Raw genomic sequence first — 23,461 nt, forward strand, 5'->3', positions numbered from 1 at the left:
GGGAGGGAAAAACAGACTACCTGCTGAGGCTGAGCCTGATCCCCAAAACCTAGGATCATGACCTGAGGGGAAGTCAGATGCTTAATCCAGTGAGCCATCCAGGCATGGGGATAAAAAAAAAAAAAAAAAAAAATGTTCTTGAAGTTTAAACAGAAAGAATTAATGAAAAATTTTATAGAGAACAATATCTAGATAACAATCTTGTAGAAAATTATAATCTTAAGATTATTTTATTTTTAAGCTTTATGGTATTTTGTGTTGTATAGAAATTTTTGATTTTTATATGGTCAAATATATATTTTTTCCTTTAACTTCTGGCACTTATATCAGTATTTAACCTCTCTATATTAAGAGATAATCTGCCATATTTTATGGTTTTATGAAAGATTATATTTTATATAGTAGGTTATTCTCCCATCTTCCTTTTTAGTAAATTCATTGCTAGATGTAAAATTCCATTGAAGATTGCTTTGTAAGAAGTAGTTATTTTTAACTCATATTTACAGAGGTTTGTCCTCTATGAGAGGTAACATGTTACTCAGTTTGAACCATTTAACATGGTGTATTTAATTTCTAAATACTTAATGAAAGTTTTTTTCCTGGGATGCCTGGGTGGATCAGTGGTTGAGCCTCTGCCTTTGGCCCAGGGGTTCTGGGATCAAGTCCCGCATTTGGCTCCCTGCGAGAAGTCTGCTTCTCCCTCTGTCTATGTCTCTGTGTTTCTCATGAATAGACAAATAAAATCTTTAAAAAAAATAAAGTGTTTTTTCTTAAAATACTGTTTAGTGTGTAGCATTTTAAAACTGTTAGCATGTAATCTTTTTAAAAAGAAACAATTCTTTTGTAGAGTATTTTTGTGTAAGAAAGAAAATATGACAAAGTCTACTTTTTAGCCAAATTAGGAGTTCATGTCATTGAAGTTCATAAGAATGTGCACATTTAAGGTTGAAGTTCATAAGAATGTGCACACATAAGATTGAATACCTTAAAGAGAACAAAAAAAACCCATATACTACTTTTTTGTATCCATTATGGATCAAAATAACTTTTTCCAAAAAATAAAAAAATAGTTATTGGGGCATTGATGAACTATTCTATACTACTTTCTTCCTGGGGTTTAAAAACATTTTTAAACAACCAAATGGAAATAATTTTATTGTTTTTAGATAATAAATTCTAAAATACAGCTGATTATAAAAAATGGGATCAACGCCAATGTAGAAAATAAAGCCCTCTAGTAGGCCACTCTTCATAGGTAATCATAAATATTAGATTGGAATAAAGACTTCCAGATTACTGGGGCATCTGGGTGGTTCAGTCAAGTAAGTGTCTCCCTTCAGTTTAGGTCATGATCTCCAGGTCCTGGGATTGAGCAATACCTGGGGCTCCCTCCTCAGTGGGGAAACCGCTTATCCCTCTCTCTCTGTGCACCTCCCTCACTTGTGCATACTCTCTTTCATATAAATAAATACAATAGAAAAGACTGCCAGATTATTAAATTCATAAGTAAAGATACATTTCATTGAATGTAAGATGTTGTCAATTGTAAGATACATTTTAATTTTAGAAATGTGAAAAAATATGCACTTTAAGTTTGGTGTATAGAATATTGTATCTATTTTTCTGTTATTTTTCCACACAAGATATAGATATCATCCCATCTGATACATGGAAGTATTGAATCAATATCACATTTAAGTACAGGCCCATTACAACTTTTGGATAATCAAAACAATGCCATATGGAATATTATTTTAATATACCTCTTCGTAATGGTATTGTTTCCTTAGAATAAAGTCCTAAATAAAATTGATAGGTTAGGGAGAACGCACACTTTGCATTTTGGTGCATGATGTCTGTTCTCCAAAATTCCTGTAAAAATCAGCCTGGCAAAAAATAGTGCATGTTGTTCTAGATTCTTCATTCGTGCTAGACATAATAAGCCTTTTCCATTTTCCTCACTCTTAAGAGGCAAGACAAATATCTCATTCTTTTATATTCTTGTGTCTGTGGCTTTTATAGAAATTCTGCATCTTTCCATATGTCTATTGAATATTTGTATTTTTTTTGTGAACTACCTATTCATGGCCTTTGCCCAATTTGAGTTTTTAAGAGCCCATTTTTAAAAATATTTTATAAATTTATTTTTTATTGGTGTTCAATTTGCCAACTTCCCATCAAGTGCCCCCCTCAGTGCCCATCACCCAGTCACCCCCACCCCCCGCCCACCTCCTCTTCCACCACCACTAGTTCATTTCCCAGAGTTAGGGTCTCTCATGTTCTGTCTCCCTCCCTGATATTTCCCACTCATTCTTTCTCCTTTAGAATTGTGGGAATATTATTATCACAACTCTATGTTTTAAGAGCCCATTTTATATGAAAGATATTGACCCTTTGTAGCTATTGTTGTTTTTAGTCTCTTAAATTTTTTTACGGTTTCTTTCTTAGTACAAAAGGTTTAAATTTTCATGGAGTCAAATCTGTCCATCTTTTCTTTGTGATTTTTCACCTTGATGTTACACTTAGAACACTACCTTAGTTTCTTATCCCAATATCATAAAAATATTCTCTAGTGAAAGAGCACAATTAAGTTTACTAAGGAGAGCTTAGAACCATGCTGTATTTAGATAGTCACCAATTCTGCTTCTAATAGGATCTAATGGGTTTTGTCTATTTGTGTTGGTAGATCTATCAATCAGCTCCAGCAGGAGGTGGGTAGTTCTAAGTAGAGGGGCTGAAGGAACTGAAGAGGGACAATGATCACACTGCTTTCATTTAATTAATACGTCTAACATTTTTGTTTTACTTATTAGAAATGGAAGTTAGTGAATTCATTATAAGAGAAAATAGTATTGGGGAGATAAAGAGGGAGATTGAGTGATTAATCATACTTTTAAAATACTTTTATATAAATTAGTCTTTTCAAAGATACAAAATTAATGAGATACGTAAAGATGTAAATAATCCAGTTATTAAATATAAGTTTGATTGGAGCTCGTAAAGTTAATTTTCACAATATTTTTAATTCAAAGCTGAATTCCCCACTACCTTTTAACTTGGACAGTGTTGCTATCCATGCTTCAGACCTACTAGCTAATCTCAGCAGTTTTTGATTTATCTAGCAATCTGACAGTTTTTGATTATCATGAGGATTAAACATCCCTCTCACTCCCAATTGTTAGATGCTTAAAGAGTCTTTGCTTCCTGGAGACCTAAGTAGAAATATAAGTTTCCAGCTTCGCATTGGAATTTGTTGGGAGGAAAAAGATGTTGGCGTTAATTATGCTCTAACCAGTCCTTTTTTCCTGAGCACTTTTAAACATTTCACTGGTGATGAGAGTCTTGTTTCATTTTCCTTACTGAGGCCACCTCGTACTATGGATGGTGTTTCTTAAACACTTGGATAAATCATAGTTTCAGAATGTTATGGGTCACTATATCTTCTTTCTTACTTCATGTTTCTCCTGCATAATTTTGATTATAAAATCAGGCAAAGTACCCTTCTTATCACACATGTATTTTTTTCTGCCATTCTGCCCTTAGCAATAATTCTCCAAGTAACTAAAATGTTACATCAACAGTCACTGTCTGCTGGCCACTGTTTTGGACGTAAGAGGGAGAATGATAGTCACTCCAGTATCTCTCCTTTCTTACTTTTCATCCATCTACCTTCTAGTCTAGAGACAGGTAATAGCCTCTACTTGATAGGAAATGTCAGAGATGACCTGAAGTCACAGAGGTTTTTTCTCCTGTGGACCAACTGTACATATATAATTTTAAAATTTTGGCTTGTATTACATTACCACAGGTTTAATAGTTTATTCATTCTTTCTCTTATAGTCATTGCAGTAATAGAATTATATATGACCAATGGGCATATATAATACTTTATGTGCACTTAACACTATTCGATAGTTATATAGGAACTCAATTCATATGCCTGTCATCTTTACTAAAGTTCATTTAATCATTTCCTGACTGTATCAAAATTGTTTGGTTTGTATCTCTTTCCTTTTATTTAAGACCCCAAAGTATTAGCAGCTTTACTGAACTCTTTTATTTTAAGAACTTGATGAAGGAAAGTAGAAATATTAGGTAATCTCCCATTTATTTTGCCCTGGTCTCTGTGTAATTCTGGCTGAGCCATTGCTCTAAATAGGGGCGAGAATCCCAATGGTGAGTAAGACTTCTGAAGCTGGTGGCTAACCAAAGCCAGATACTCACATTACTCCTTGGATTCTCTTAAATTAAGCTCATTAGGAGGTAGAAGATAGAGTCAGGTTACAGAAGTGTGATAACCAAAGCTCAGCACCACAGCTAATTAGACCTAGAATTAGAGGTCTCTGGTTAAGAGGGTGACTGTCTCCAAAGCAGGCCACCAGCTATGCCTGAGAACTTGCAGCATTTGTTGAATCCAGTATTGCCTTGAGGACTTGGGGATACCCAGGAAAAGATAAGGACATATCTCTGCTCTTGGAGTGGTAACTTTATCAGGGGTTAGTGTTATACAACTCACAGTGATACCATATGCCAAGGACTGTAGCAGAGTCCTGTACAAAGTGTTCTTAAAGCCAGAGGAGGAACAGATTGTTCAGTGAGAGGCTTCTCCAAATAAGTCACTAAGAATATTATGAGGATGTGTTTGAGATTTGCCAGAAGTTTCTTTATGGAGTAGTTGATGGCCTCAAGTTGGGGTGGAAGCTGAGGGTTTGGATTTGAAGCTTGGCTGCCATGTTTATTTAGCACCTTTGTAAGCTTGGGCAAGTCACTGTACCTGGGTGAGTTTCACTTAATTTTTTTTTTAAGTGCAAATAATATTAGTGCCTTCCTTGTTAGGGTTGTTGTGGGATTAAGTAAAACATTACGTGTAAAGCACTTGGTATAAGCCTAGTGTATAGTAGTTTAGTTTGTTTATTTTGCCTTTCTAGAGTTGCATGTAAATCATTCTGGACAAATGATTATTCGTTATATTGTCAGAGCTTTCAGGAGTAAATGCACTATATAAACTCCTGTGTCTTCTGAATCTATATAATTCCCCTAATTTGGAATTTTCTCTTTTAATGTAGCTTAAATTCCAGCCTTCTGCTTTTATAAATTTTCATACTCTCCAAACACAAAATAGGCCTAGTCTATTTTTTTTAAGATTTTATTTATTTATTCATGAGAGATAGAGAGAAAGAGAGAGAGAGAGAGAGAGAGAGAGAGGCAGAGACATAGGCAGAGGGAGAAGCAGGCTCCATGCAGGGAGCCTGACGTGGGACTCAATCCTGGGTCCCCAAGATCAGGCCTTGGGCTGAAGGCAGCGCTAAACCACCGAGCCACCTGGGCTGCCCCCCCCCCCCCCCCCGTCTCTTAATTATAGGAAACAAACTGAAGTTACTGGATGGGAGAAGGGTGGGGGCAGTGGGGTACCTATGTGATATACTACATGTTAATTAATTGAATTTAAATAAGAAAATAAAAACCAAAAAACCCTCAACAAAATAGGCCTAGTCTGGCATTGTCACGACTTTAGCTTTGTTCTTTAGTACTTTGATGTTAGAGCAAATGTATATTTAATTGTAAAATTTCCTTCCTTATTTAAAAAAATGTTTTTAATTAAAAAAATTGTTTTAAAATCTCCTTCCTTTAATGTGTATAGAACTTGTGTCTGTTTTGTGGCACCATAGATTGTTGCTCTCAAATGAACATGTATGTTACTTATTTATGTATTTATTTATTATTTGAGAGAGAAAGAGAGCACGCATGCGCTCAAAGGGAGAGGGGCAAAGGGAGAGGGAGAGAGTCTTAAGCAGGCTCTGTGCTGAGTGCATGTACATTTTTTAAGAGAAAGCTTATGTCATCCTAATCTTATCTCTCATAATGTCTTAGATAGTACCTTCCACATGTTGGGCACTCAGTAAATATTGACTGAATGAAGAAACAAATGTGAATGCACGAGGCTGCCAGAATAGTTGGTGTGATCTTAGGCTGCTCCCAAAGAAACAGAATCTCCTGAAGAGGAAAGATTATACAATCTAGTATATGGTCAGAGAAGAGTGGTTAAGATGGTGAGAAGACCGAAAACCAGGATTATGTATGGCATTATTAAAAAAAAAAAGAGAGAAGGTTTTCAGTGTGGAGAACAAGAAACTCATATGGGGTGGAATAATTGAAAAAACAAAAAAGAGAAGGTTCTCAGTTTGGAGAAGAAAAATACTCACAATGGGGGACCCTCAATGTGGAAGGTAGGAAATAGTCGTGATATTGAAATGTTGTTGGGGCACCTGGTAGCTCAGTGGATCAGCGTCTGCCTTTGGCTCAGGTCATGATCCCAGGGTCCTGGGATCAAGTCCCGCATCATGCTCTCCGTAGGGAGCCTGCTTCTCCCTCTGCCTATGTCCCTGTCTCTCTCTCTCTCTGTGTCTCTCATGAATAAATTAAAAAAAAAAAAAAAGAAATGTTGTCATGTGGAAGAGGGAATTAGTGATCCCAGAGGAAATACATAGGAACAGCCTCTAGAAATTATATGGAGAAAGATTCTGACAGAATGTTAAAAAATAATTTTTTAACAATCAGAATGACTCCCAGGTGGCTGCCTTGAGAAGTAAGCTGTCATTGTAGGTGTTCAAACAGAACCAGTGCTATCCGTTGGGGATGCTGTAGAGGTTATACAGATAGCTCCTAACTTAACAATGATTTGACTTATGATTTTTCAACTGTATGATGGTGCAAAAGCCATGTGGATTCAGTAGAAAGATACATCCAATTTTGAATTTTGATCTTTTCCCGAGCTAGCGATATGCAGTATATTTTTCTCCCATGATGCTAGGCAGCAGCAATGAGCTGCTCCTGGTCAGCTACATGATCATTAGAGTGAACAACTGATAACTATTCTGTTTTTCATTTTCAATATAGTATTCAATAAGTTACATGAGATATTCAACACTTTATTATAAAATAGATTTTGTATTAAATGATTTTACCAAAACTGTAGGCTAACACAGGAACATTTAAGGTAGGCTAGGCTAAGCTATAATGTTTGGTAGGTTAGGTGTATTAAGCACAGTTTTAGCTTACAATATTTTCAAACTATGATAGTTTTATTGGGATGTAACACCATTGTAAGTGCAGAAAGATGTATAGTTACCTGCAAAAGAATTGAAGTAGATGAAGTAGATGACTCCCAAAATCTTTTTCAACTCTCATGGTCTTTAATTCTATGTATATTATTATAATATCATATATGGTTACCCTATACTAAATATATGCATGTTAAATATATATACACTATAATATATGTAAAGACATTTATATATATACACTATAATATATGTAAAGACATATGTTCTTATTATCACAATAGTACCTAAATTAATGAAGACTGAAAATGACTTTTCAAAACCTTGATCTTGATTACTTAAAAAATATTACTAACATGTTTTTTGCCTGAGGACACCAATTTGTAAAATATTATTCTACATGAATGCTGTGTGCTTAAACTACAATTAAACAAGTTTAATAATGTTTTTGGCATCTTGGGGTACCAGGGTAGTGCAGTCAGTTAAGCATCTGACTCTTGGTTTTAGCTCAGGTTATGATCTCAGGGTTGTGAGATTGAGCCCCATATGGGGCTCTGTGCTCAGCAGTCTGCTGAAGATTCTCTCTTCCTCTCCCTTTGCCCCTCCCACTCGTGCTCATGCTCTCTAAAATAAATACATAAATCTTTAAAAAAATAATGTTGTTAGCATCTCAAAAGCACAGAAGTATTTAAGTTTCTAAATTAAATCTAAAGAGAAAAGAAATAAGTGGCCCAAAGTCAACTTGTCTTGATTGTGACAAGTTGATCAGGACTACATCAGCACTATCACCACAACCATCATTACTAACATTTAACATTTACTATGTACCTAGCTGTTTTAAGCATGCCACATGTATTAACTCATGTACTTCTCCCAACATCTATGAAATAGATGCTGTAATCCCAATATATTTTTTTTACATTTTACTTTAAAGTAAATTAAAACTTATAAGGAAGTTGCACATGTAGCCCATATATCCTTCACCCTGTTTTCTCCACTTGTAAGCATTTTACAATGTTTGTTTTGCTATTCATTTATATTCTTTTTCTCTGAACTTACTGAAATTTGCAGATGTGATGCCTAATTAACCCTAAGTACTAATTTTCCCTAAAGACCTTCTTTTGTATAACCACAATATTATAACCAAAATGAGGAATGTAACAATTATAATTCTACCATCACATCCACAGATCTGGGGCACCTGGGTCGCTAAGCAGTTGAGTGTCTGCCTTTGGCTCAGGTTGTGATCCCTGGGGTCCTGGGATCAAGTCCTATATCATGCTCCCTGCAGGGAGCCTGCTTCTCCTATGCCTCTGTCTGTGCCTCTCTCTGTGTCTCTCATGAATAAATAAATAAAAACCTTTTAAAAAAATCCAGAGACCTTATTGAGAATTTACTATTTGTTCCAATAATTCACTTTGTTTTAAATGATTTAATTATTTATTTTAGAGAGAAAGAGACAATGTGCACACGCATGTACAAGTGGGGGATGGAGGGGCACAGGGGAAGGGAGAAAATCCTCAAGCTGACTCCCTGCTGAGTGTGGAGCCTGGGCAGGACTCCATCCCATGACCCTGAGATCATAACCTCAGCTGAAAACGAGTCTAACGCATAATCAACTAAGCCACCAAGGTGCCCCTTCAATAATTTACTCTTAGAAAAAAATATATATATATATTTTAAAGATTTTATTTATTTATTCATGAGAGATAGAGAGAGAGAGGCAGAGACATAGGCAGAGAAAGAAGCAGGCTCCCTGCCAAGGAGCCTGATGTAGGATTCAATCCCAGACCCTGGGATCACGACCTGAGCCAAAGGCAGACGCTCAACCATTGAGCAACCGAGGCATCCCTAGAAAAATATTTTTTATATCTGGTCTAGAATCAAATCCAGGATTATGAGTTGCTTTAATTGTCATGTCTCTTTAATCTTAAATTTGTGACAGTTCCTGATTCCTTCCTTGTCATTAATGACCTTGACATTTTTGAAAGTTCAGGCCATTTTGTTTGCCTCAGGTCATGATCCCTGGCTTCTGGATTCAAGCCCAGCATCAGGCTCCTTGCTCAGTGGGGAGTCTACTTCTCCTCCCCTCTGCCTCCCCCGGCTCATACTCGCACTCCCCTCTCACTCTCTCAAATAAATAAAATATTAAAAAAGAAAGAAAGAAAGAAAGTTCAGGCCATTTTGTAGAATGTCCCTCACTTTAGGTATGTCTGCATTTCTTCATGATTAGATGCAAGTTATGCAATTTTGGTAGGAATATGATAGAAGAGCTATTGTGTTCTCAGTGTATCTTATTAAGAGACACAATAATGATTTGCAGTTGATGTTAATTTTGATGATTTGGTTAAGGTGATAACTTCTTCACTGTAATATTATTTTCCCCTTTGTAATTAATAAGTATTGTGTGGGGAGATTCTTTAAAATTTATATAAACATCCTGTTCTTCAACAAACTTTCAGCCACTTATTTAATGATTCTTGCTTGAATAAATTATTACTGTGATGATTGCCAAATGGCAATTTTTCTAGTTCCGACATTTATTTTATATTTATTAGTTGGTATTTTATTCTAAGAAAGAGTTTTCTCTTTTTATTTGTTGATTCATTTATTTATATCAGCACAGACTTGTAGATTTCTGTTTTATTCAGTGGATTTTAACCCAGTGTCATTATTGATTTGGATGCTAAAATTGTAAGAGATTTGGCTGTTCAAATCTTGTTTAAGCTGGTTCTTGTACTCTTTTGACATTTCTATTTTACTCTTGGAGTACTTTCTGATACAAGCTGTGTCAGGCTTATCTTGTTTATCTTATTCTTACCCAACCATTGCACTCATTTCAAAAGCTATTTTTTTCCAGGGAGCCATAGTTCCTTTTAGTAGACAATGGAAGATCTGGGTACTAGGTGTTTATTTATACTGAGGTGTCATTGCTCTTCAACCGTTTTAGCAGACAGGGCCAGGAAACTCACAAACACATATGCACATACATCTATATCTATTTTTTTTGCATCTTTTTAAAAACTTAAACTCAATGAATTAACATATAGTGTATTATTAGTTTCAGAGATAGAGTTCACTGTTTCCTATAACTAAGAGTCTCTTATGGTTTGTCTTCCTCTCTGATTTCATCTTATTTTATTTTTCCCTCCCTTCCCCCGTGATCCTGTTTTGTTTCTTAAATTCCACGTATTATATTTGTCATATGATACATGTCATATGATATGATAATTATCTTTCTCTGATTGACTTATTTTGCTTAGCATAATACCCTCCAGTTCCATCCACATCATTGCAAATGGCAAGATTTCATTTTTTAAATGACTGTGTAGTATTCCATTGTGTGTGTGTGTGTGTGTGTGTGTATATATGTATATATATCACATCTTCTTTATCAATTCATCTGTAGATGGACATCTAGGCTCTTTCCATAGTTTGACTATTGTGGACATTGCTGCTATAAACATTGGTATACAGGTGCCCTTCATATCACTACATTTGTATCTTTGGGGTAAGTCCCTAGTAATGTAATTGCTGGGTCATAGGATAGCTCTATTTTTAACTTCTTAAGGAGCCTCCTTACTGTTTTCCAGAATGGCTATACCAGTTTGCATACCCACCAACAGTGTAGGGGGTTCCTCTTTCTTGACACCCTAACCAACATCTGTTGTTTCCTGACTTTTTAAGTTTAACCATTCTGATTGGTATGAGGTGGTATCTCATTGTGGTTTCAATTTGTATTTCCCTGATGCTGAGTGATGTGGAACATATTTTCATGTATCTGTTGTCCATTTGTATGTCTTCTCCGGAGAAATGTCTGTTCATGTCTTCTGCCCATTTCTTGACTTGATTATTTGTTTTTTGGGAGTTGAGTTTGATAAGTTTTTTTTTTTTGATATGTTCTTTATAGATACTGGATACTAGCCCTTTATCTGATATGTCACTGGCAAGTATCTTCTCCCATTCTGAATGTTGCCTTTTAGTTTTGTTGGCTATTTGGGGTCTTTCCTGATTCCGTACCAATATTAGGATGATTTGTTCCAGCTCTGAAAAAAGTTGATGGTATTTTGATAGGGATTGCATTTAATGTATAGATTGCTTTAGGTAGCATAGACCTTTCAATAGTATGTGTTCTTCCAATTCATGAGCATGGAACATTTTTTGATTTCTTTGTGTCTTCCTCAATTTCTTTCATGAGTGTTTTATTTTCTGAGTACAAATCCTTTGCATCTTTGGTTCAATTTATTCCTAGATATCTTCTGGCTTTGGGTACAATTATAAATGGGATTGATTTCTTAATTTCTCTTTCTTCTGTTTCATTGTTAGTGTATAGAAATGCAACTGGTTTCTGTGCATTGATTTTATATCTTGATACTTTGCTGAATTTCTGTGTGTGTTCTAGCAATTTTGAGATGGCATCTTTTGGGTTTTCCACATAGAGTATCATGTCATCTGCAAAGAGTGAGATTTTCTTCAGTTTCCTTGCTAGTTATAGGTCTTCTCAGGTTTTGTTTCTTTCTCTTTTAGTTTTGGCAGTTTATAGGAATACATTCATTTCTTCCAGATTGCCTAATTTATTGGCATAATAGTTGTTCATAATATGTGCTCATAATTGTATTTCTTCAGTGTTGGTTGTAATATCTACTTTTTAATTCATGATTTTATATGCCCCAGCTCTCTTTTGATGTCCATTAGTATGATACATGGTTCTCCAACTCCTCATGTTCAATCTGGAGGTGTCTTTGGGTCTAAAATAAGTCTATTACAGACAGCATATCAATGGGTCTTGGTTTTTTATCCAGTCTGATACCCTGTGTCTTTTGATTGGGGTATTTAGCCCATTTACATTCAGAGTAACTACTGAAAGATAAGAATTTAGTGCCACTGTATTACGTGTAAAATCACTGTTTCTGTAGAATGTCTTTGTTCCTTTATGGTTTATGCTACTTCTGGGTTCTCTCTTTGCTTAAAGGATCCCCTTTAATGTTTCTTGCAGGGCTGGCTTAGTGATCACATATTCTTTTAGTTTCTATTTGTCTTGTAAGCTTTTGATCTCTCCTATTTTGAATGACAGCCTTGCTGGATAAAGTATTCTTGGCTGCATTTTTTTTCTCATTTAGAACCCTAAATATATCATGCCAGCCCTTTCTGGCCTTCCAGGTCTCTGTGGATAGGTCTACTGCCAGTCTAATGTTTCTACCCTTGTAGGTTATGGACCTCTTGTCCTGAGCTGTTTTCAGGATTTTCTTTTTGTCTCTGAGATTTGCAAGTTTCACTATTATATGTCGAGGTGTTAATCTTTTTTTTTTAATTTTGAGGAAAGTTCTTTGTGCCTCCTGGACTTAAATGCCTGTTTCTTTCCCCAGTTTAGGGACGTTCTCAGCTATGATTTCTCCAATATACCTTCTGCCCCTTCTCTCTCTTTTCTCTTTTTCTGCGATCCCAATTATTCTAATATTGTTTTGCTTTATGGTATAACTTAATCTCTTGAATTCTCCCCTCTTGATCCAGTGGTTATTTATCTTTTTCTCAGCTTCTTGATTTTCCATAATTCTGTCTTCTATATCACTAACTCTCTCTTCTGCCTCATTTATCCTAGCAATTAGAGACGCCATTTTTTTTTATTTCATCTCATTAAAACCTTTTTTTTTATTTCAACTTGATTAGATTTTAGTTCTTTTATTTCTCCAGAAAGGGATTCTCTAGTGTCTTCTATGCTTTTCTCAAGCTTAGCTAGTTTCTTAATAATTAATATTCTGAACTCTAGTTCTGACATCTTACTTACATCCATAATGATTGGGTCTCTGGTAGTCCGTGCTGCCTCTTGTTCTTTTTTGAGGTGAGTTTTTCCATCTTGTCATTCTTGCAGAAAGTGGCCACTTTTCTATTTGTTGAGTTGTTTCAATTCTTTTTTTAGATCTCCATTGAGTTTGCAGGTGTTCAGAATGATTTGATAGCTATCTAGCTGAATTCCTGGGGCCAGACAAAACTTAAGGTCTCCTATTTCTCTGCCATTTTGGCTCCTTCTCTGCCATCTTGGCTCCTCCTTCATCTATATCTATTTCTATACCTAGTCATGTATTCATATTAAAACCCATGAGCTTACTGTAATATCTTCAACTTCACTCTATTACCATAGAGTTCCTTCTAGTCTTACTCTTTTTCTATTTGTAATTTCCTTTCTGATGATGAGAAATTTGGAACCCATTATCCTTAATACTTAATTATTGGTTCATTCTCTCTTTATTTATTTTTAAATATATTTATTTATTCATGAGAGACACACACAGAGGGAGGCAGAGACATAGGCAGAGGGAGAAGCAGGCTCCATGCAGGGAGCCCAATGTGGGTCTCCAGGATTAGACCCTGGGCTGAAGGTGGTGCTAAACCACTGAGCCACCCGAGCTGTCCTCATTCTCCCTTTATATACACCTTGGCCATTGGGCCACCTCTGTGGCCTCAATTCCTCCTCAGACTCAGTCCTGCTGGTCCCACCTCCTCCCAGCCTTAAGTCACACAGCTAGAAAGTGGTAGAACTGGAAAAAAACCTTGCCATGCTGCTAATGATTTGACAGAGGGAGGGCCCTTTATTGGGTCTTCAAGCCAAGGGGATCTATTTCTGAAAATGCTTCTGTTTAGATGTGTAAGGAAAAGGGGTCCTTGAGAAACCTGGGTGGCTCAGCGGTTGAGCATCTGCCTTTGGCCCAGAGTGTGATCCTGGAGTCCTGGGATCAAGTCCCATGTCAGGCTTCCTGCGTGGAGCCTGCTCCTCCTTCTGCCTGTGTCTCTACCTCTCTCTCTCTGTCTCTCATGAATAAATAAAATCTTAAAAAAAAAAAAAAAAAAAAGGAAAAGGGGTCCTTGGGCTAATGAGATGAAAATTTAGCCAGGCAGAGTGGCAATCCTCAGGGATGTCCCATCTGTGAGAAATGTGGAGATTGAAGAGTAGAGGCAGCCAAATGCTGTCACCCGCCAAGAACCACAATGAAGGAATTCTCCAAAATCAGTGTGGTTTAGGGTTTAGTCTCCCACCTTCTCCAGTGCTACTAATATCCCACTGTATTTTATTACTATGTCTAGAGTACATTCCATTAATATAGAAACTTATCACTGTGCTGGATTTCTCCAGAGGGAAATACTGCTTTTATTAGCAGCTTCTTAAATTGAAATTTTAGGAGACGGATAATAGTGTCTGTTGTTTTGGTGCTGACTTCATTTCCTGGTCTAGAAGATCAGAAATCTGTTTGTGTTTTAGAACAGCATGAGGTCCATCTGTTCAGGTCACATTTTCCCACATTAACACAAAGATTTATGGAGTGGTAAACTTATGTAAGAAAAACCATTGGTAGTTATATTATTTGCTGCCATTTGGAATTGACATTTTTTTGTTAGCCATGGAAATATAATAAACACACATGTACATAATGAATTGATTCTTTCAAACACTATGTATGATAAGATTCCTCCTTAGTTTTTTTTTTTTTTCTCCTTAGTTTATATAATATTTCACCTCTGTTTTGGTTTGTATTCTAGACATCATCCATTCAAATTCTCTCCATGATACTGTTTATCCACAGATTTTCTTCCAGCAGAAGGTACAGACAGACATATTAAGAGCTATATTTGGCTTCTGGTGACTATTCTGGTCTGACTGAAATACAGTGTAATGATTTTTTCCCTCTCTGATGAAAATAGCTTGATTTCCCCCCACCACACACTCATGTATGTGAGGTAAACACATAGGTAGAAAATGAAACAAAAAGTAGTAAGTAGAAAGTACCGAAAAACTGAAATGCTACTATCCACAGTATAAATTGTTTTATATTTACAAAATCATACTATGAATACTCTTTTATTCCTTTCTTTTACTTAGCAATATGGCATTAAATTTTTTTTGACATTAAATTTTTTTATGTCATCATGTATACATACGGCTTTTTGGCTGACCGCATAATATTACATTGATGTTTTCATTTTACCAGTCCTCCATTAAAGGATAATCAGGCTATTTTCAATATTTTTATCGTATAAAGAAAGCCATGATGAATATCCTTGCATGCTATCTTTATGTACTTTATTAGTGATCTCTTGGGATATATTCCTGGAAGTGGCATTGCTGGGTCAGAGTTCACACATTTAACATTTTGATACATGTTGCTGGTAAAAGTAACTCTTAATGCAATGGATTTATATATACTATGTTTATCCTTCATATACAGTGTCCCTGCCAGTGATGGGACTCTTTTCAACTTTATAGTAGCCTTATGTTTGTGTGTATATATTCTCTAATAAACATTTAAGGGCATGCTTTTAATAAATCTAGGTATGCAACTTAACCAAGCAGGTGTTCTCAAATTTCACTCAAAACATGATTTATGTTTTGGTTTGAAACAAGATGACATTTGGTTCATTTCTTAATTGTTTTTCTTATTTGAGTTTAATGAATTATAGTATATAGTATATGTGACTGAGTTGTAATTTCATTGAGTGACGTCTATAGTGTGAAGAATCAGTTATGATTAAATGAAACCAAATTTATAAAATTTTGATCTAATTTATTTGGCATTTCCATAAGTCTTAGTCTCAAGAGGGATTTTAGGTTTGGCTTTCTTGTGGATAAATAGCAGCAAGAACAGGGTAAATGTGAGCAGGTGGTATATGTAATATTTGAGGGATTTGAGATTAGACTCTATTGATCCTTGGTGTTCCTTTTGTTTTTTTTTTTTTTCAGGGACTGGGGGACTGGGGCAAGTCTTGGGAGGGTTGGTGTGCTTCTTTGAACTTACCTGGGCTGTTTGATCCTTTCTTATGAGAATTAGGTAAGAGATAAGCAACCAATCATACTTTAACAAGCATATCAGAATAGCCCTATAATCTGTTTTTTTTTTTTTTTTTAAGATTTTATTTATTCATTCATTCATGAAAGACACAGAAAGAGAGAGAGGCAGAGACAGGCAGAGGGAGAAGCAGGCTCCACGCAGGGAGCCCAATGTAGGACTCGATCCTGAGTCTCCAGAATCACACCCTGGGCTAAAGGCAGGTGCTAAACCGCTGAGCCACCCAGGGATTCCTAATCTGTTTTATATTTAATTAGCATCTAACCTAGTTGGTGGCTTAATCATTTATGTACATACAAAAAAGATCATGGAAATTGAAAAGGATCATTTTATTCCTGCTCCTCCCCCTTCTAACAATGGCTCCCTGCCACTCTTAACAGATTCACTCAGCATAGTTGATTTTAAAGGTGCTGATTCACTGCCGACTGATTCTGCCTTTTTTTTTTTTTTTAAGACGGTAGAAAGTAAGTGGTAGATGATAAATATGTGTTCACGGAGACTGTCATACTTTATGCAAATTGATAGGTCCACTGCCTCAGAGATTAGAAAAGCTCTTTCCAGGAAAGGGAAGTGTAGATTATAAATGGTGAAAGACTCTTACATTCCAGCAAGTTCTTAGCTGCCAGCCGACATATTCATCACAGTGTGCCAGAATAGATTTTAAAACGGTACAACATAAATTGCTCTGCTCCAAATCAGGCATCATTGCCTTCTCACAAGCCAAATCAACCTGCTTGTTTGAAAACTGCCAAATAAGGCTTTCTTTCAACCTCAGTTAACTTTTTCCTTTCCTGGTATCTATGGTTCATTAGAGTCTACTAAAGTTATAAACAGCAACTAAGTATAGAGAAGCCGGGCTTCTCCCCTTGATTTTACCTACACGGCAACAGGCACAGTTGCTTTCAGGCTGATAGCAGGAGAAATGTTCACCCTAGCTCTAACCAAATTGATTACTCCTTTCTCTATTCTCCTTTTCTACTCCTTTCCCCTTTCTACTTTTTGTTTTTATTTAGTTCTTTCCTTTTTCCCATTCTTTGTTCCTCCCAGAGCTAGCTGTTGATTCCTAGCAGCTCTCACAAAGCTGATAACCCCCGATACTTCACTAACTTTCTGCCCTAGAACTGTTGGCTGAGTCTCCAGCTCAGACTTCGGCAAAGCCTCCTGTTTGGTGCATTTCGTCCATTTCTCCTTCCTACCTCTCTTCCCACCCCACACCCATCCCAACAAATCTGTCTTCTTACCTCACTTCATCTCCATGTCTCTTAGCTATAATTTTCTCCTCTTCTATAACCCAGACTGGCAAGCCCAGCAAAATCTTCAAGTCTCTCTTTTATTCTCTTGTATCTCATCTTAGCCCAACTCTTTCTGGCTCCTTTGCTTCTCCCAGACTGGCTACTCTGGAATCCAGTATTCACTGGCTTTCCTAGTTCAACTAAGCAGACTTCATCCCTAACCCAGCCTGCTATACCCCAGGCTGCAGCCTGGCTCAGCCCTATCAGAGCAGCCTTGACATATACCCTCTTGGGCAGCTTCTGCTTTTCAGTTCAGAATAAGGATTCTTTCTCACCGAAGTTTTCCTCTTTTAAGCTTAAGTTAGCTAACATGCCGAAGAGCTTATCATTCAGCCTATGTAGCCCAAATCTCTTCTAGCCTGGAATGGGTAAGCTGCCATGCAGTTCTGGTGCTCTTGTGCATTTATTAGCATTACAGGGAATGACTCTTACAGAGGATGTTACCTCATTGACCTGTCATCAGCAAAGTACAGTGATGATGGTAGATTTGGACTTATTCTTTCACATTCCTCCCTTGATTTTTCTAAGCAAGTAGATGAATTTGTGAGATGGTTAGCAAGGTTGGGAGGTGCAGTCCATAGCCACAGAAATAAAAGCTAGCTGTTTCTACAGTGATACAGAATTGACCCCTATCTAAGGCTGGACTATCAGGGTCAGAGCACCAATACCAGATTCCAGAGTACAACAAACTTGCCATTCCTCAGTCTCTCAGAGTAAATTATTTTTCCTCAAGAACAAGATGCCTATGGGTAGAGTGAAAGACATCATATCCTACTAATTTTTGAGCTGAGGTGTTTCTTACTGGTCAATAATGTGAAACGAAAAGGGTAGAACTCATCCCCAGCACCCACCTAAATAACATTTTTAGGGTAAATACCTGAGTTTCTACCTGCAATCATGTCTACAAATCACAAGAGGAAAACTCAAGTTTATAGCCAATTTAAAAGTCTATTCTAAAATTATAACATGGTTGCTGGCAGAGATGGGGGTAGGGATGGGCTAAATGTGGGATGGATATTAAGGAGGGCAGTTACTGTGATGAGCACTGGGCATTACATATAAATGATGAATCACTAAATTCTACTCCTGAAACTAATATTACATTATATGTTAAGTAATTATTTAGTTTTACATAAAGATTTGTAACATTATAAAAAATAAAATTGTATCTTTTGACTCCAAAAAATCTAAAACATGGAAGGTAATCACTTCTACCTTATAAATGAAAAGTACTAAGTAATTAAGCAATCATATTTAACACAGAGTTTAATAAAATATCATAGTATTTCTGAATAAATATTCAGATGATGACTTTAGGTGTTTTTAAATAAATGGAGATACTACCCTTATTTCATAAAGCTATGTCTAATATATTGTTTATTGTTTTTTAAATATTTATTTATTCATGAGGGACACAGCGAGAGAGAATGGCAGAGACATAGGCAGAGGGGGAAGCAGGCTCCTTTCAGGGAGCCGGATGTGGGACTTGATACCAGATCCTGGGATCATGCCCTGAGCCGAAGGCAGATGCTCAACCACTAAGGCACCCAGGCATCCTCTCATTTTATTGCTCTTAAGAGAATTCAAAGTATGGCTTATTCTAGCCACCAAAACATTTTGAGAATGGAAAAAATGGTAACACCAATATTTTTTTGGTCTTTTATATTCTAAATACTCAATGCCAACCTTTCAGTAAATACTCTTACTCCATTCATTCAGTCTGATTTTATTGCCACTTCCTTATTTCTTCCTTGCTGGATGGTTCAGGATCAGCTTCAAATGACAAGGAGATATGAAAAATGAGGTTCATGAGCTTTTCTATTTTTAGATTAAAAATTCTTCAATAATATAACACAAATGAAAGTTCTCTAAACCCAAGAACTTTGCAGAGATGTTGATTCCTTTTCCAGGTGAATCCTTACTGGGTTGTTTTGTTCTGACAATTCTGGGCCAGCATGGGGCCAACATAGACTACAGGGGCAGCCCACACCAGGATGGATTCCTAAGAGATCTGGAACCAGTGTCCCCAGCACAGAGAGTCAGAATTGCAGCTGAGTGATAAAGATAACAGTCTAAGAACCATCTCAAAAGTGAAATCAGGACAGAAATAGGAGAATGGACACCAGAACCTGTGAGAACTAACAAGATGGGACAAATTTCGAGGAACAGTTGTAGATTGCAGTTCAGGACTGAGGTTTTTTTGCTTTTTTTTTTGTACTATCACTATTTATTAAATGTGTTTTATGTGCCAAGAACATAAATATAAATGAGAACTCTCTTGCCTTCATGGAACTCACAGGCCACAAAGGAGATTCTGACTTTGGCATCTTCCCTTTAGATGGTGCCTGGACTTGAAGGAGTGAACATGGCAGGTTAAAGGAGTCACCTTGGGCTGTGCACAAACCGGAAAACTTGGGATGTTTGACAAGACTTGCCCAGCATGAATGTATGAGGAGGTGGAGTCATACAGTGGCAGCTTCCCACTTCTCTGTGGTTCTTGGTCTTCTCAGAAACAGCACTTTAAAAATAGGTCTGAGTGAATTTTACTACTTGCCCCTTGTCCTGGAATTTGCTAGCTGGGCTTAGATAAAGATTTGAGTAGAAGTGTTTGGGAGAGTAGACAGAATGTGCAAGGGAGTTATAAGAAAACAAACTGCCTTGATAATTGCATTTCCAAAGAACTATTTAAGAAATCACATAAATTAAAAGGTCCCCAGTAGAAAATGGCTTGAAGGAATGATTCAGATTCCATTCTAATTAGCAACCTTAGGTCCTTATGTACCACAATTGATATGTATTTCTTCAATAAGAGCTCAAAGTGTTGTCTACTCATCTTTAAAGAAATCTTAAGATATTATTACCCTAGACTGCCAACCAATTCTGGTTGATTCTTTAAAAAAAATCTACTCTAGCTTTCTTGATAAATTGTAGGCTATTTTCCCCAAACAACAACTACACGAGGAACAAAATATAGGCAAACTGTCTGCTATGAATTACTGTTATATACTGTCCTATCCCATCAAGAAAAGAATTAATAGCAATTCAAGGGATTATCTTCAGTTTTTGATTCATTACACCAGCATTGTGTGAATACTTTTCCATAAATTTCAAAACAATAATTCTTTATTAGCATCTGTATTAAAATAATATTGTGAAAAGCAGGAAAGTTTTCTTGAATGATGGGATTCAATTTTAAACATTACATAGTACACTAATGTAGTTATATCAGACAAGGCTTAATTATAGATACCAAAAAATCATTCTACGTCTTTGAATCAGAAAGAGATATAATACAAGAAATCAGAAGTTTCTAAAATCATTAGAAGGGCTGGAGGAACAGATTTCAAGTTGGGCTTCCAGGCATACGTCCTTGAATGCATGATTTTTTTATGCTTTAAAAAATTCCTAATCTAGCAATTCATAAGCTGTATATAATAATTTTCTTGCTATAGAAACAGCAGAGAGGGGACACCTGGGTGGCTCAGTGGTTGAGTGTCTGCCTTCGGCTCAGGGCATGATCCCAGGTCTGGGGATCTAGTCCCACATCGGGCTCCCTGCGAGGAGCCTGCTTCTCCCTCTATGTCTCTGACTCTCTCTGTGTATCTCTCATGAATAAATAAATAAAATATTAAAAAAAAACAGCAGAGAGGAAAACAAGTCTACGCTAATGTCAAAGTCTCCATGGTATTTGACCAATAGGAAGCAAGCAAGCTAGTATTTACTGAGCACCTGCTACGTACTTTTGATCTATATTTTCATTAAGTCCTTATTAATAACCTCTTAAGTTGGTGATATCAGCTGATCTTGCAGATGGAGAAAGTAATGTTTAGAAAGCCTAGGTAATGTATGCACAGGTAGAAGATGATGGAGGCAAAATTCAAATTCAGATCTGCTGCCTCCAGAATTGGTTAAATTTATTGCCCAATATTGGTTATTAATCCAAAATCCTATTTGACGACATCCAACCAAAGTTCTGATTCAATATCTAATAACTATATCTAGCAGGGCAGTTAGCTCAGTTAGCTCAGCCATTAAGAGATGTTTTATAATTCAGTTTTTTTCTAGATGATTCATGAGCATGTGGTTCTTAAAAGCAGACATTTCAAGTGGTATTTCAGAGGGCAAGCAAGCCCGCAAGTAGTTTCTATCTTAGGCCAAAATAACCTTGTCCATGTCACTTGACCTAGAACTTTGTAGTCTTATCCAACATTTTTCTAGATCTTAAGAAGAGCAAAAATTATTTTCTAGGAAAATTCATGGTTTTACATGCAGGTATTTTGTCCATTTTTGTACTATGTGGGTCTTCTAAGAAATTTGATCTTTAGACATTCACAGAATGAGGGTGTATGAGTTTTCTTTTTGCTGCTATAACAAATTACCACAAACTTGATGGTTTAAAACAAGAGGAATATTATATTACAGTTTTGTAAGTCAGATGTCCACCACAGATATCATATGGTGTTGGCAGGGTATATTTGTTTCTGCAAGCTCTAGGGAAGATCTATTTCCTTGCCTTTCGAGGCTGTCCATATTCCTGGGTTTATGATCCCCTTCTGTTTTCAATACTAGCAACAGCAGGCTGAGTCCTCACATTGCATCACTCTGACCTTGCTTCTGTTGTCACATCTCTGACTTCTGTCTCTGTCTTCCACTTTTAATCACTTATGATTACATTAGGCCCAATCAGATAATCCAGGAAAGTCTCCCTATTTTAAGGTCAGTTGATTAGAAGCTTAATTACATTTGCAACCTTAATTCCCCTTTGTCCTATAAGGTAATGTATTGACAACTTCCCGGAATTAGGATGTGGATATTTTGGTAGGAGTGTCGGGGGGTGGGGGGCATTATTCTGCCTACCATAGATGGTTACTTTGCAGTATAGTATAGAAGAAAGGGCTTAGGAAGGCAGATCTGGATCTGCATTTTGTCTATGCCATTAACTGGTTATGTCACTCACTAACTGGCAAGTTACCCAAACTCTCAGAACGTATTTCCTCATTTTACAATGTAAAATGGAGATTATAATACCTACTTCACACAGAGTTGTTTTATACCTTTAAGTGAGAAAACAAAATTCTTAGTACATGCCTGGCACAGAGATGGAGCTAAATAAAATAGCTATCATTATAATTAGAGAATCTAGAGCTATATTCAGAGACAAACAATCCAAAAGAGTATGTCCCAGATGCACAGAAGCATCTGTGCCTGATATTTCCTGTGGACTCATTTTTTCTTTAACTCTAATTGAGTGGTTGCTTCAGATCCTTTCAAAACTAAACAGTGTATTGATCCTAATACAAAATATGAATGAAGACACACTTGATTTTACTCTTAGTCTCCGCTTTCTTTCCATAGATGATGTTCTGAATGAAGAACAAAGAAACAAACATGAATAGTTTTGATTTATCTATTTGTTTTGTTTTGTTTTACAATTTTTCCCTGGCCACCAAAACCCATTTCTTCATTTATATTCAGTGGGAAAAGTTCAAGATTTTAAATTTGTTCATCTTCACATATGTGGCTTTTCCCATGGTGGTTATGGATCTATCTCTGCACAAAGGATCAATGACAGCTGGTCATCCCATTTGCCTTTTAGCTCTCAGAAAGCTAATGAGTGACTTATTGTGTTCAAAGCCATTAAAAATGATGTCATAGAATATTTAGTGACATGGAAAAATATTTACAATGTATTGATAAATAGAACAGGGAAGTTAGAAATGGATATGGTGTTTGATGACATTTTTGGCAAAAACTATTCACAAATAGGAAAAGACTTGGAAGTATCAGTAGTTATCTCTGGGTGGTAGGATTATGAATGGTTTTTACTTTACTTCTTTGCTTTTCCACATTTCTGAATTTTCTATAATAAAATTATGTTGTTTTTGTACTAGGAATAAACAAAAATATTATTTTTTTAATGTAGTGATCTGATGGTGGTAAATAGCTCCTGAGTCAGAAGCTTGTTCTGAGCAGGCCCAGGGAAGCTTGATGAGGGACTGCTGTGACTTTGTGGTGGTGGGATTCACCTGACTTGGCTAAGCTGTGAGGTGTGTATTGGGAAGCAGGGACATAGCAACTAAGTTCAGTCTGGAAATGCTGAGAGACATGTATCTCCAATACCTTTCCTGTTTGATTGACAATGGTTTAATTAAGAAAAGGGGATACACATTACTTAAGGAATACCTCCAGTTATACCTGAGAAATTCAATATTAAAAGAAATATGGGAGACCTATCAGCAGAAATAGAGCCAGAGGTAGAGATGCTAAATAT

General features: G+C 36.4%; 1 protein-coding gene across 3 annotated transcripts in view; it reads left to right on the top strand.

Moving 5' to 3' along the window:
* The window catches only part of SLC35G2 (solute carrier family 35 member G2), a 43,639-nt gene that overhangs the window by 1,957 nt on the left and 18,221 nt on the right, over positions 1–23,461 (top strand). Inside the window, exon 1 of one of the 3 annotated variants that reach the window (XM_025449072.3) lies at positions 4,631–4,778. The exons of the other annotated variants lie outside the window; for them this stretch is intronic. The gene's annotated coding sequence lies outside the window, so the exon portion shown is untranslated. Of the gene's footprint in view, positions 1–4,630; positions 4,779–23,461 lie in introns of those variants that run through there. 3 annotated transcript variants of the gene reach the window in all.

Source organism: Canis lupus, chromosome 23, assembly GCF_003254725.2.
Source record: "Canis lupus dingo isolate Sandy chromosome 23, ASM325472v2, whole genome shotgun sequence".
Lineage (NCBI taxonomy): Eukaryota > Metazoa > Chordata > Mammalia > Carnivora > Canidae > Canis > Canis lupus.